The sequence below is a fragment of the Tachypleus tridentatus genome, chromosome 13, assembly GCF_004210375.1.
Source record: "Tachypleus tridentatus isolate NWPU-2018 chromosome 13, ASM421037v1, whole genome shotgun sequence".
In the NCBI taxonomy this organism is placed as follows: Eukaryota; Metazoa; Arthropoda; class Merostomata; order Xiphosura; family Limulidae; genus Tachypleus; species Tachypleus tridentatus.
The window spans coordinates 72,805,908-72,820,597 of record NC_134837.1 but is presented as its reverse complement, the minus strand read 5'-3'; positions in this window follow the sequence as shown (position 1 = coordinate 72,820,597).

Here is a 14,690-nt window from a genome sequence, read left to right as displayed (position 1 = left end):
TCTGCAATTAAGATCAATTTTAACCATAAAATTATCCTTTCTAATTGGTGCCAGTGTGACACGTGTAGGACTTATGAAAGTAAGTGTGATTGATTCGGGTCTTTATGGGTTTCAGTGTGACTGGTGTTAGTCTATTATGGGTGTCAAGGTCTGGCGAGAGACTGATATTCGTGTCAGTGTTACTGACGTGAGACAATTATGAAGGTCAGTGTGAGGTTTACGAGATTAATAAGAGTGTTAGTGTGACGGAAGAGAGAGTGTTATTGTTTTCCGTTGGGCACAAACAGTAATAGTACTCAATGCAATATTTTATGTAAAAACAACTTTAACAACGTTCTTCTACTGATAGTGTAATTAGCTTTTAAACAGGAAAACACGTACAAAATATTTTAATGTAATGGAACATGAAAAGGTCGCTTTCACAAAATAATAGACGTTTATTTGAATAATTTTTTTTTTTTAGTTTTCATTTCATTGCCATTATTTATGTAAGCACATGAACATATTTCTATAACGATAGATATAACACTATAACATCAAGGATATAGAAAACTATATCTCTAAGAGTACATAGTTCATTCGTAATATCCACAGTACTCGAAACACAGACTGAATAGAAATCAGATAGAATGATGAAATTTTCTTTTCTTTCTCTACCAACATCATATAACAAGTAACAGTCGTTAATATCAACATTGTACAAACAGAATGAAGAATAGAGCTTTTCTCGCTGCTTATTTTTTTCTGACCTGCTGTATTTGTTACTGTGGATCATTGTTCAGTTTTACATTTTGTGATAAGTACGAATCGTCTTTGTGTAGTTCTAATGATGGTCTTTGTTGATAAGATAGATCTGTATCCATACATTAGACACATTTTTATTATATGTAAGAATGTACCCATAATCTTCTCATAGAGACAATTCTCGTAAAAATAAACGAGAACTAATTGTAACTAAGATAATGATAACAGAATGACAATTTCACTGATTACAGTTTTTGTTGTTAATATCCACGGAACTTTCAAGGTTTAAATTTCTTGTTGTTGATAATTGTCATAGTTACAGGATGACACTTCTGTTGATTATATCAATCTTGTTTTCACAGTGTGCAGTTCTGTTGATAATATATATGGTGGTTTACAAAGTACAGTTCCTGTTATTAATAAGCTATACTCCCACAGTCACCTATGTATTATTGATTAGTCTAATATGAAGTAATAGATGATTTACTTTACCTTACTTTCACGCTGTACAGTTCTGTTGTTAATATCCATAGTGTTTTCTCAATTTCTTATAATTAATTGGATAGCCTGGTAAAACACTACTAACAAATTCACTTGAAGTCGGTCTCTACTATAACCACGTTCTTCTAATCATTCAGCCAGAAGCTGCTTGTCAAGGGTAATTTCTAGTTGTTATGATACAGTCAAGAACACCTTCTAAACGTATTAAAATTACGACTATTTACTCGTATGAAAGCTACTTTATATCTTCATGGTTACTGTAGCAAGATATAAAACAAGAAGCACAGTTTATTTGTTACCACAAAATAAGTATATTTGTTAATTATATGAAAAGAAAAGATAGAGTGATTCAAAATCTAGAATAATATTTATTTTTACCCAAAGTATGCCATTACTATACACTCACATGAGCATTAATACAATAAACTTTAAACCTCAGGACTTTTTTCCACAATGCTTGTTTTTCCCACATTGTCGAAGTAGATTCTTGAACTGAAGGGCTTAACGTTAGACCATTGTCACGAACGTTTTTAACGAAAATATTTAGTCCTACTCAATTTATGATCAAACTTTCTATTCCATTGTTTTCGGATGATGCGTTACTAATTAATATAACAGAAAATAACAATAAAAACGTTAATCAAGGTGAGATTTCGGGTAACAAAAGGTTAATATGTAAAACAGAACAAAATGAAGCAGAGAAAATACAGAAAATGGAAAACAAATGTATGAGAGATCATGATGAAATTCTCATATAACAATAATACTCATATCAGTTTTTTCTTTTAAATTTCGTCCAAATTTACATGACGACTATCTAATTTAGCGATGTAAGACTAGGGACAAGACAGCTATTCATCATTACTCACCGCCAACTCTTGCGCTACTCTTTTATCAAAAATGGTCGTATTTATAGTTGCATTATAATGAACAACTACTAAAAGGGCGAGCATGGTCGGTGTGACGGGGATTAGAATCTTCGACTCTCACATTAAGTGTTAAATGCCTTTAACTATTTGGCCATGCCGAGCTAATAATATAATAATGTCCAACACAGTAATAAAAAAAGAACAATATTTTTTGAGAAATAACAGTAATAGTTCAACCAGTTTTCTCAAAAATGTGACTGAAAACATGTGCATTTCTTATATTAGTTGTTATACCAATGAATCTTTTTGATGTTATAATATGACAACCCTTGCATTCAAGGTACCATATTTGTAACCCTTTTCTAAACCATTTTCAAAAATCTAATATCTTTCCTATACCTATTTCGTATATGGCCTAACCAATGACTTACACAATACCATTTATTTGTCCCACTCAATAAAGGATCTAAATCCTGTTGTAAATCAGTAGCATCCTCTTCACACCCATTAACACCCAAGACTTTAATATCATGTGCAAATTTAAGTAATTCATTTACCCTAGTTTCAACTGTGTCATTAGTGTTAATCAAAAAGAGCAATGACCCTAAGACTGAGTCCTGAGGTATATCACTTGTACTGTTAATCCAGTTTGACTGCACTCCATTGATAACAGCCCTCTGCGTTCTTCCATCCTGCCGCTCTTCTACACAATTCCATTATTTATCCTCCACACTTGTAGATACAAGTTTCTTCACAAGTCTTCAAAGTGGAACTTGGTCAAATGATTTCTATACATCCAGAGAAGCCAAATCAACACATTTATCTTAATATCCGTAGGCAGTGAAAATTTCAGACATGGAACTCTACCTATTGAAACCATATTTTACAACATCAACTGTTATTGTGTGAACGTAAATGGATATGGCGAAAGTGTGCTTGAAATACTATGATCATTTATTCTTCTGATACATGAAAACGAGAGTGAAGCGTTACGAATGTCTTCTGAACAATTCACCTCTGACTAAAGTGAGTATAATATTACTATTTGTTTGGTTTCGTTTATCATGAATTTTGATCAAAGCTACACAAAGGCTACTTTCGCTGGCCGTACTTAATATAGCAGTTAGGGATTATAGGTAAGGCACTTAGCAAACACTGCAACACGACTGCACTGATTATATTTATACTGTAACATGCATGTGCTCATGATATTTGAACTATATTATATTTGTACTGACTATAGAGTACTTCAGTGCTTCTGTTGTGGTTATACAAGTGTATTGTAATCCAGGTGACAAATAATTGAATACTGTTGTAGTATAAATGTATTTTCTTTTGCTTCTTATGTATTTTTGTCACGTATTAAGAAAGATTGTTTAATACGGTATTATAGATAACGAGTACACGTGTTTTGTTAATTTGTATAAATGTCTTCTGAATTTATTATTTAGCACGATCCTAAAGTGGTAATTATCTTTAATATGAAACAATTCTTTTGGTATTATTATTTTACGTACATGTAAATGTGAAAAATAGAATATTTCCAGAACCTTTTTATCAAAGATATCCATGTCCATTTCTCAGATTATAGGGTATTTTATCTTGCTTAATATCAAATTATTTAGATATTTTTAACACGTTTATGGGTAATATCTTACAGCGCAATAAGTATAATAAATAAGTAATCCTTTGTTTTTATGACACTATTTATTTCTGTTTACACGCTAGAGAAATGTTACTGAACTATGCAAGAACCAGACCGCTCCGAGTTTATAAATGTAGAACTTCTGAACAAAATCTATAACAACGTGACTTGCAGATTCCAGGTAAATCTACACATTCGAATTAACAGGTTATTTTGAAGTCAGTGTTTATTCAAGCGTTGCCAGTTTTGTTTTAAGTACATTTTTCATAATAATTTCAAAATTTTCTCTTTTTTTGAATAAGTGTTTTAATAATACGTTTGTTTATTATTTGCCACGGTAGTTTTCAAGGACTGATGAAAAAAATTGTGAACAGAAAATATGTTAGAACCTTTGTGGGAATGGCTCATTATGAATATTCGCACTAATGAAACAACAACAAACACAATACGATAGAATTCTTTGTTTTCGGATCTTGATTATACTTTGTATCAGTACAAAGTGTTTCTTGTGGCGCAAGTTGTTTCGATAAACGTCTTTTATCTTGTGAAATGAAAGTATGTAAACCAAATTACCCTTAACAAAGTTAATGCCATAGGTAACTTAGAACTATAGTTTCGAGTAATTTATATCAACAAAGCTAAATGAATGATAAAAGCTTCGGTCAGTGGAGATTTGTATATATCTTTAAGTTTAAAAAAACATGCTAATGTTCTTTAAATTTGAACATACTCACCTTTATAACCTTTTATTCTCAAGAGAAATTAGAGGTTATTCAACATTAGAGATAAATTCAGAATTGGGTTTTACGAAAGTGGATCTTACAATGGTTGTATGTTACTGATTATAGTTTAGAAAAAATGTATTAACACAAATAAACTTGCGATAAAATAAAAGACAACGAAATATTTTTTGAACAGATCTGACCCTTTTTTTCAGTTTCAAATTTGTGTAGGAAATGACCTGGTAAGTGTTGTAATTTAATTTTACGTTACATAAAACAGTAAAGACGTATAAACACAAAGTTCATAATAATGTTAGATAATCCATGGGATGACGATTGATTTAATAATTTGATTCTCTTTGTATTTCAAAAGTTTTTTTTTTCAATTCACTTTTTTATCTCAAGTCAAAACTTCATTCCCAGTTTCAAGGTGTAATGATTTCCGTGATATGTTAAACATATTTTCGTAACAAGTAAATTATACAAATCAGTATAATTAGAATAAAACAAAGAAGCAATGTAACTTTTTTTTCACTTTTTACACCATCACTTGATTTAAACTATTTTTGTTTCTATAGCTATCTGACCAATCATAATACAGGTCGGGATAACATATTCATGAAATGGATAACTGTAATCACGTAGATGTTTAATATCAGGACACAACGTTCACAGATTTTGGTTTCTTATTATGGATATAGATATGATTGTGACAGTTTACATAATCCGTTTTCAGAAAAACTTGACTTGCACTATGGATGCTGCTGATGTATATTATAGAACTTGAATAACAAACGTACTATAACAACTGTTCAAACTGGATTCTGCTTTTAACATTCAATAAAAAATTTAGTCAGGAATATTACATTCTAGCTGATTGTAAACACAGTCTTTTTTTTAAATAAAGAACAACCGAATAATGGTTTGATGTTGTTGATGTACAAATTTCATATTGAAGAACGTCCTCTTTCGGTTACTCAACATTTAAATACCAGTACCGTTAAAAGTATTCTGATAATAAGGATGGTTATTATACTTTATTATATTTTTTGTTCTGGCTATAATTATCTAATCTCTAAAATTTATTGGAACGATTTTTAATAATACTTTTTCACAAAATATTAGTTTCAGGGTTATTATTTTTAAACATTTCATTCTTTTAATCTTTTAGAAATTTTAATGTATTAGAAGAATAAATGATCATAGTATTTCAAGCATAATTTCGTCATATCCATTGACGTTTACACCATAACAGTTGATGTTGTAAAACATTGTTTAAATAGGTAGAGTTCCATGTTTAAAATTTTCACTGCATACGTATATTAGGGTAAATGTGTTGATTTGGCTTCTCTGGATGCATAGAAAGCATATAATAAAGTACCACTCTGAAGGCTTCTGAAGAAATATGTCTCTTTTAGTGTGGCGGGTAAATTATGGAATTGTATAGAAGAGTGGCAAGATGGAAGAAAGCAGAGGGTTTTTATCAATGGAGTGCAGTCAAGCAGGATTAACAGTACAAGTGATAAACCTCAGGACTCAGTCTTAGGATCATTGTTCTTTTTGATTAACACTAATGACACAGTTGAAACCAGGGTAAATGAATTACTTAAATTTCACATGATATTAAAGTCTTGGATGTTACTGGGTGTGAAGAGGATGCTACTGATTTACAACAGGATTTAGATCCTTTAGTGAGTGGGACAAATAAATGGTATTGTGTAAGTCATTGGTTAGGCCATATACAGAGTGTTGTGCTCCTTACTATTGGAAAGATATTAGATTTTTGGAAATGGTTCAGAAAAGGGTTACTAATATGGTACCTTGGATGCAAGGGTTGTTTATATTATAACATCAAAAAGTTCATTAGTATAACAACTAAACTAAGAAATGTACATGTGTTTAGTCACATTTTTGAAAAAAACTGGTTGAACTATTACTGTTATTTCCCAACAAAATATTGTTCAAAAATATTTTTAAGGGAGAATATTATTACTATGTTGGACATTATTATATTATTGGCCCGGCATGGCCAGATAGTTAAAGGCATTTAACACTTAATATGAGGGTCGAAGGTTCTAATCCCCGACACACCGACACTTTTAGTAGTTGGTCGTTATAATTCAACGATAAAAGAGTAGTGCAAGAGTTGGCGGTGAGTAATGATGCATGTAATCAGTGAAAGTGTCATTCTGTAATCATAATCTTAGTTACAATTAGTTCTTGTTTATTTTTACGAGAACTGTCTCCAAGAGAAGATTCTGGGTACATTCTTACATATAATAAAAATGTATTCAATGTATGAATACAGATCTATCTTATCAACAAAGACCATCATTAGAACTACACAAAGATAATTCGTACTTATCACAAAATATAAAATTGAACAGTGATCCACCATGAAAAATAAAGCAGGCCAGAAAAATAAAAGCAGCGAGAAGAGCTCTATTCTTCATTCTGTTAGTATTATGTTGATATTAACGACTGTCGCTTGTTATATGGTGTTGGTAGAGAAAGAAAAAGGAAATTTCATCATTCTATCAAATTTCTATTCAGTCTGTGTTTCGAGTACTGTGGACATTACGAATGAACTGTTAATGCTGTTAATGAAGTCATAATTATTAGTGATTTCAAACATATTTATTGTGAAAAGCTAGAGTGAAACAAGAAAAAGAAAAGTTTCTGAAATATCTTCAAGATGGATTTATTTACTAATTATCCAAGAAAACCAATAGAAATAATTCTATTTTAGATTCTTTGTTAACTGAAGTAGAAATGGTTGGTAAAGTTGATCTCTTGAAACACCTAGATATAAGTGATCATTTTTATATGAGGTTTGATATTTTATTGCATAGAGAAATCAGACATAATATTTCGATTCCAAATTTAACAACAAGAAACGCATGATGAAGGAATGCAACATAAATTATCTCTTGCGAATTGGGCAGCTGAGTTATTTGGAGCCACATAGAAAATTCGCAGAGAAACAGTCAAACTGGATTGACTGTTTGATTAAAATTCTGAATATTTTAAATAAATATATTTCGTACAGAGTAAAAAGGTAGCTGAAAGTAGAAAAACAGGTTCACTCACAAAACGTATTAAACATAGAATTAAAGAAAAGGATCACAATTTATATAGAGGAACGAACTTGACAATGACCAAAGAAGGTCGAAACTTTGTTCGCTCCTCAACTTAAAAATTTTCTTAACCCAATCCAGCCTTTTGTACATATAAGTTAGGGACAGCTAAAGCAGATAACCTTCAGATAGATTTTATCGAAATTCAAAGTAAACCAAACCTATTAACACTATATCACTGGTATCTTTTTTCCTCCAAGAGGTTTACTTTACTTTCATTTTGTTGGAATGGGTGTTTACTAGAAACTACTGTAATAACACTGTTTTAACTAAACTCACGTCAATAACAGTCATGCTGCAATCCTATTTACATCCACATTGACCTCTCAGAAGTCATATTGACGCCTAAAGAGATGACGTGACTAAAAGCGGAACTATTTTTACTATCTATCATTCGGTATAAGTTTGACGACTTTCTGTTTACAACTTTTACTCAGGATTTAGCTGAACAATCGTTACAAGGATAAATGTCAACATTTTGGAAAAGCTCTGAAGGTCCCGTATTCTATCCTTGCCGCAATGGCCACAGACTTAGCCGTCATTTCATTAGTCTTGTTGACAGAGACTCGGTTATGAATGATACCAACACGGAATACCCAGATATTTTCAGTTACTTAGTTTTCAGTGCCTCATATTCTAGGCATAAAAAGTTTTGATACCTTGTAATAGGCTGGTTGCACAGTGTCAGAATCGTTAGTTTTTGTAATATTGTTGAAGGTAAACAACTGGTACAAAAACTGTTGAAATAGACGCAGATAAATTCTTTAGAATAACCTTTATTACTTAATAGTACTTCATGCGTCCTGACAGTTTATATTGCTCTAAATGTAAAGATAATCAACTTGTTTGTTAGATTGTTTGTTAACGTCCACCAGATCTATCGCTGTTAGACCTGTAATCTAGATCTAATTGTTTAATGACATAACACAGGAATTCTAATGCCGGGCTACACCTACATTTATATTTTATAGACCATATACAAGTAAAGTATTTTATGCATGGTTCTATTCAAGTATTTACAATTTTCCTTAAACAAGTACTTCATGTATGCTGCTAAATATACTTACAATTTCTGACATAATATCATGTGTTGATGTATATGTGAATATTTGTGTTATTAATGGTGGTTTAATGTTTTAAGGCGACAAGTTACAGCAACAGTTATATATAAGGTGTAATGTGTTATAATATTTATGATTTCCTTTGGTGAGACAGAAATACGTCTTCAGCTTTACATCTCTAAAACCAGAGGTTTGATTCCCCACGGTACACACAGCAGATAGCCCGATATTCATTATATTTTCATTCTATTAAAAATTACTTTTAGTACATTACGAATGTGTTTGTACTTATGATTTCTAAGATAATATAATGTGTTGATGTGTATATGGATATATGTGTTATTAACGGTGGTACAATGTTTCAAAGCGACAATTTGCAGCAAAAGTTATATTTTCATTTTAGTCAACCACTGATTCTGTTAAAAACATTAGGACTAACACGGACTGTTAAATTACCAGTAGTTCACACATTAATAAAAGTTTAAGTATTAATGCTATATTTCAGATACTAGTCTACATACACAATCATAACTTTAATATGGGTTGGAGTATTGTTTTATGTATACTTGATTGTGTAACGTTAGACAGACCGAGATTCTTCCTGGTTCTGTTTAATTAAAGCATCGCCCATGGCTTTCATAACCCTCTTACTGACCCTGATAGCGTCAGTTCGTTAGAGTCTAAACATTCACTGAAATGTTTCATAACGTGTTTATTTTGAGTAATCGTCGTAATATAATCATCAATATTTAGAAACGTTTCACAAGGTTACAATCAAAATGGCGTTCGTTTCCTCTCGATGATCAGAGTTTACACACATTGTGGAGTAAAAACTAAAATACGTTGTAAATATTTCTCAACACAACTTTATCACAACAAATAATTATTAAAACTACTGATCATTTCGATGAATTTGTTACTTATTTTTACGATTCGCTCCAAGACATACAAGAGTTATTTACGATAGTGTTCCATAAATAAAAAGTGCACGGCCAACAGCATCCTACGTCAACTAATGGCAACACGTAATGGTTTTTCCATTATTCAAGAGAACTTATCTTTTGACCATAGTAGATGAACCTAATAAAAAGGTATAAAAACAACAAATACAATCAGTTCTTTTATTCAAACGCAAATTAAACGGTATTTTGATATTGTACGTTTTTTTCTTATGATTTAGTGCATGACCAAACAGAACAGATTACACGATAACAAGCCTTCAGTACAAGTTGCGACTATTAGATCAGAAACAAGACCGAGCTACAAATCAGAAAGAATCTCAGAGTCGCAAAAACCACATTAACACTGAAGCTGACTAATCAGAAAATCGACACTGGAATGTGGACACCCCGTTCTGTATGTTGATTGCAAAAGCTTACAAAAGTTCAAGCAAGGAACGCGAGAAGTTGACCACTCAAATAAACTGGTTCAGTAACCAAGCTCTACAACACCACACCTTGAAGTTTTCACACGAGCTCATGCGCAATTCAGATGTTTCAAACCAGATTTTGAAAAGATAAAAACTCACTGTCCCAGAACAAGGGACATCTTTTTACGAGTATTAAAGGTAAGAACTAACGACAAATGACGTGTCCCACATTGTATAGGTGTTGCGACACAGTATAAAATAGAAACCAGTACGTTCCACTTGAGAGAGAGAGAGAATAAAAGACAAAAACGTCTTTCTGTTTACACTTAACTATACGTGCGGCTAACCATGCAAATACATGACACGTTCTCTTCGACTTTGATTAAACTATACTTCTAAACCTTACTGTGGTACAAACAATTTAACTGAGTTAGCGACGAGCTTTTGCAGGACTTATGGCTAAATTTGGTTCGTTTAAAATTGTACATAAAAACTGGCTAGATAAACTTTAACATCATAACTGAACGGAATAAATCGATGTAAACATTCATGAAAAGAGACTGGGACAGAAGAACACATTTATTGAATGAATTAAAATTTTTCAGAATATCTTTTTATCATTATTAAAAATAAAAATAACTCTTAATTATACGATTTTTTCAGATGGAAGCTTCATGGCTAATGCCACTAAAATTCTGGGTTCTATCCTCCCCATTGGACAAAGTGCAGATAGCATATTATGTAGATTTGCTGTAAAACAATACCACTGGATATAAAGAACGACTTTTTCTATTCACTGTGTCTGAAAAAAACTTAAAATTGTTTTTCAATAAAGGTTTCTGCGAAAGAAATAATAACGACATTATACAGGGAAAAAATGTGAAGGACAGCAATAGAGATTAGAAAAAAAATGTTCAACCACACGCACATATTGGTTTCTTATGGAATAACAGTAGATGTCATTTTTCTCTCTAATGATGTTTTATTAAACTCTCATCATTTACTGCGTGTATTATATCCACTAAAAATAATTTGAGAAAGAAAATACGAACGAACGTAATATTAAAAATAAAGCATGAAAACATTCAATTTTTATTTCTCTCTTTCGTACACGCTCGACAAATCTCATCTCAGCGCTTTAGTTTCCAACTACAGGTTTATTTGTGAATAATTAAGGTGTAATTAAAAGTTATAATTTCTATTCTTTCCCGTGTTCAAGCACCAGTTGTCACAAACTCGTTAATGTTTTGTCAAACAAGATCACAAGTTCTTCGTCAGTGTAGACACACAGTAAATAAATTCCTGCAGTTGAGTGCGAGTGGTTCGCCCCGTTGTTATCAGTATCCTCAAATAAAAATTTAAGTCGGTACAATTACTGTTGCGTTTATAGACTTAATTTTCTTTGGTATGAACATTCTAGAGGAAATTGCTGCTATCAGAATTGTGTGACCGGTGGGACAGCGGTAATTCCGGACTTAAAGTTAAAATTCAGGGTTCGATTACCTTCAGTGTACCTAGCAGATAGGTCGATGCGGAGTTGCTCTAAAAACAAATCAAATCAAACAAAAAAAGCTTTCAGCATTTAAACAGAAATGATTTGCGATTTATTAGTAATAACATGAAAGAAAATCGTGAAGGTTTGGTTCTCAGGTACACTGGCAGCCAGTTATAGGTAACCCTACAGATGTGGTATTAAGTACACTGACAATTATTTAAGCATCAACCAGTATCCACATTCAGGAACTAAAGTACAGAGTAAAGTTTGAAATAGGGAGAGAAAACTCATGTAAACAAACATGTGAAATCTTCATTCACCAAACTGCACTCACATATTACAAAATTGGCGAACTTTTCTTTCAGTTGGTTTTAACTCTTGGTGGAGAAGCTTTGTAATAGTTGTTTTGAAATAGGAGAACAAATGATCATGAAATACGCATTTTTTAATCAGCTGGAGAGTCTATACGTAAAATACCATAACTCAAAGCTAGGTATTTCAACAAGTATTCCGAAACTTGTAGGGAGGAGAGCCTCTATCCAAAACTCGTACCAATTTGAAAAGCTAACTGTCCCACTCTTTAAAATAGGTTTATTCAAACTGGGGTTTGATGTTCATGTTTACAGAAACTAATGAGATTGTTTCATAAATATTAATAGAAACAAAACTTCTACAACAAGCTACATATCTCGACACATTGTACAGGATTCTGAAGTAAACAGTAATGTAAATAATGTTGGACTTATTTCCCAATCAGTGATAAATTTACATTTTAAATACACACTCACACACACATTCGATACAATCTTATATTTTACTGACTTTCGAACTTTAGATCACGTGTTGGTACTCTGTCATATGAGAGGATCAGGTTTCAGGTTTGCAGCCCGTAGTGGTTCAGCGTTAAGTTTGGGGCTTATTATGCTAAAACTGAAGTTATTATACCAGGTTTGAGAAGATTATGGATAGCCTATTGTGTAGTTTTACGCTTATAAACCTTCAAGAAATAAAACCTTTCTCACAATACCTAATACTAGCTTCATCTGTATGTGAACACTCAGACAATTAATTAAAACTTATAATATTCTATTCGAGCTTTACAAGAGATGTGTTTATAACACGATTTTACATAGTCAATTGCAACAAAGAATTTAGAAACCAATACGCCAAAAAACTCTTCAACATTAATTTTGGCAGTTTCCAAATGTCTCCGAAGTCGTCCAACTTTCACACTGATATCTTTACCAGAAAAGTCAATGACAATATGAGTCAAATCTGGCATTCACTTCCAAAGTTCTTTTTCTGTTGTTACAACTATTGTTTGGATGAATAATAACTAAGAGTGACAGAATTTGATCCATCGCCTTTGAACAAGTCTCCAGTTCTTGATGAAAGAGATCAAGATATTCAAACATAGCCCTTTTTACTTAATGTCAATGTGAGACCAGCATTCTTTGCTGTCTCTCCTGGTATACTTTTTCGGAGCTTTACTCTCCCTCTTCTCTCCATAGAAATGTCCATATCCTCACATAATTTTTTCTTCTTGTCAATTGCTGCTTGATAACCTTCATCATTAGTTTTTTGAAGCTTCAACCCTGCTCCCTTGGTCTTTAATTTCTCCGTGCATGAGAGATGCTGCTCAGAAGTCTCATTGTCAGACACCTTTTGGTTTAGTTTACATCTTACTTGAAATCCAATGACAAAGCTGGATGTTCCAATTCATTTGTCATCAAGAGCAAACAGTCTGCAGCAAAAGAAAACAAACTTCCTTTTCATGGAACGTGAACCATTCACGTTCTCAAAACATTCTCGCCTTTTGGCAAAACCTTATAGAACCACGCAGTAGTAAACTATCGACTCTTCCCTTTAGTCATCCCTATGTTGGAAGAGTTCACTTACCCTCTTAATAAAACCAACTCAATCATTTGAAACCGGAATTGGCCAAGCAGCGACATCAGAATAAAATAAAAAATTATATGTCTTTTTTTGTTCATCAGAATCTTCCTCCTGTTGGTGTGGACTTCTGCTGGCGTCTTCTTCCTCTTCATCAGTTTCGCGGCTTTTAGAAGAGGAATTGCTACATCAAATCCTTGCTTTCATTTCCATTTGAATGCTTTTGTGAAGATGCTTCTTGTATTTACTCTTCACATTCACAAAGTTGAATATCTTCAGAATTTTCTCCTATTGCACTTGATGTAGGCAGTGTCAAGTGAACAAGACTTGGAATGTCTATTGCAGCAAGCTGGAAAAACACAACAAACTGATGACTAAAACGTCAATAAAAGTTCGTTTATCGATGTAGTTTTTATCAAACATTTAATTTTTCGTTTGTAAATTTTATATTACCAATAAACTTTTATTTTATAGTTTAAATTAACATCAAGTTTTGTAACAGTTTCAACGTTTTAAATTTTTGTTCTTACTTTGGCGAATTATTCATTTGGTTTTAAAACTTGTACTGGTATTTTAATTCTACCGATAGCACCTCTCTCCTGCCTGTCACCCGGGATAGACTGTTTTATTTATACCACCCTTAGTAGGCCATTGGATAAGGTAGTATATTGTAAATTTCTAATCGCTTGAGCAATTTTGTATAACGTGCTTGTAAGACAACAACAACTCAGCTAACAAATGTAAAACCCAACCATTAAAACTGAAATTTTTAGTTTAGTTAAAAACATACGGTAAACAGTTTTTCAGTGAATAGAAAATCATTTTGATTGTGCCATGGCAAGTGATAATGAAGTGGCAAAAGAATTATCAGCTTTTTAGTATAACCAGTATCAGAAGAGATACACATCTGGTTCGTAACGAACCTTAGGACAAGCCAATCATTGCTGCACAAGAACAAATGCTTTTGAAACAGTTCAGTTTATTCATTAGGATATTTAATAGCAGTGTATCTTAACGTGTAAATTCCTCTCAGTGTATTACTTTCAACCACTAATGAGAAGTTATTCAAAGTTAAAATTTGTTTAAACCTCATATTGTCAGTTTCCCAAGGATGCCACAGAAATGACCACAATGTTTATTTTAAAGAGATGTCGCAAAGAAGTTGGACTTGCTGAAAATTTTATTGGAATTTGCAGGCTTTTTAATGTTGTAACTATTAAAGTGGCAGTTATTTATTTTATTCTATTTGTGCAA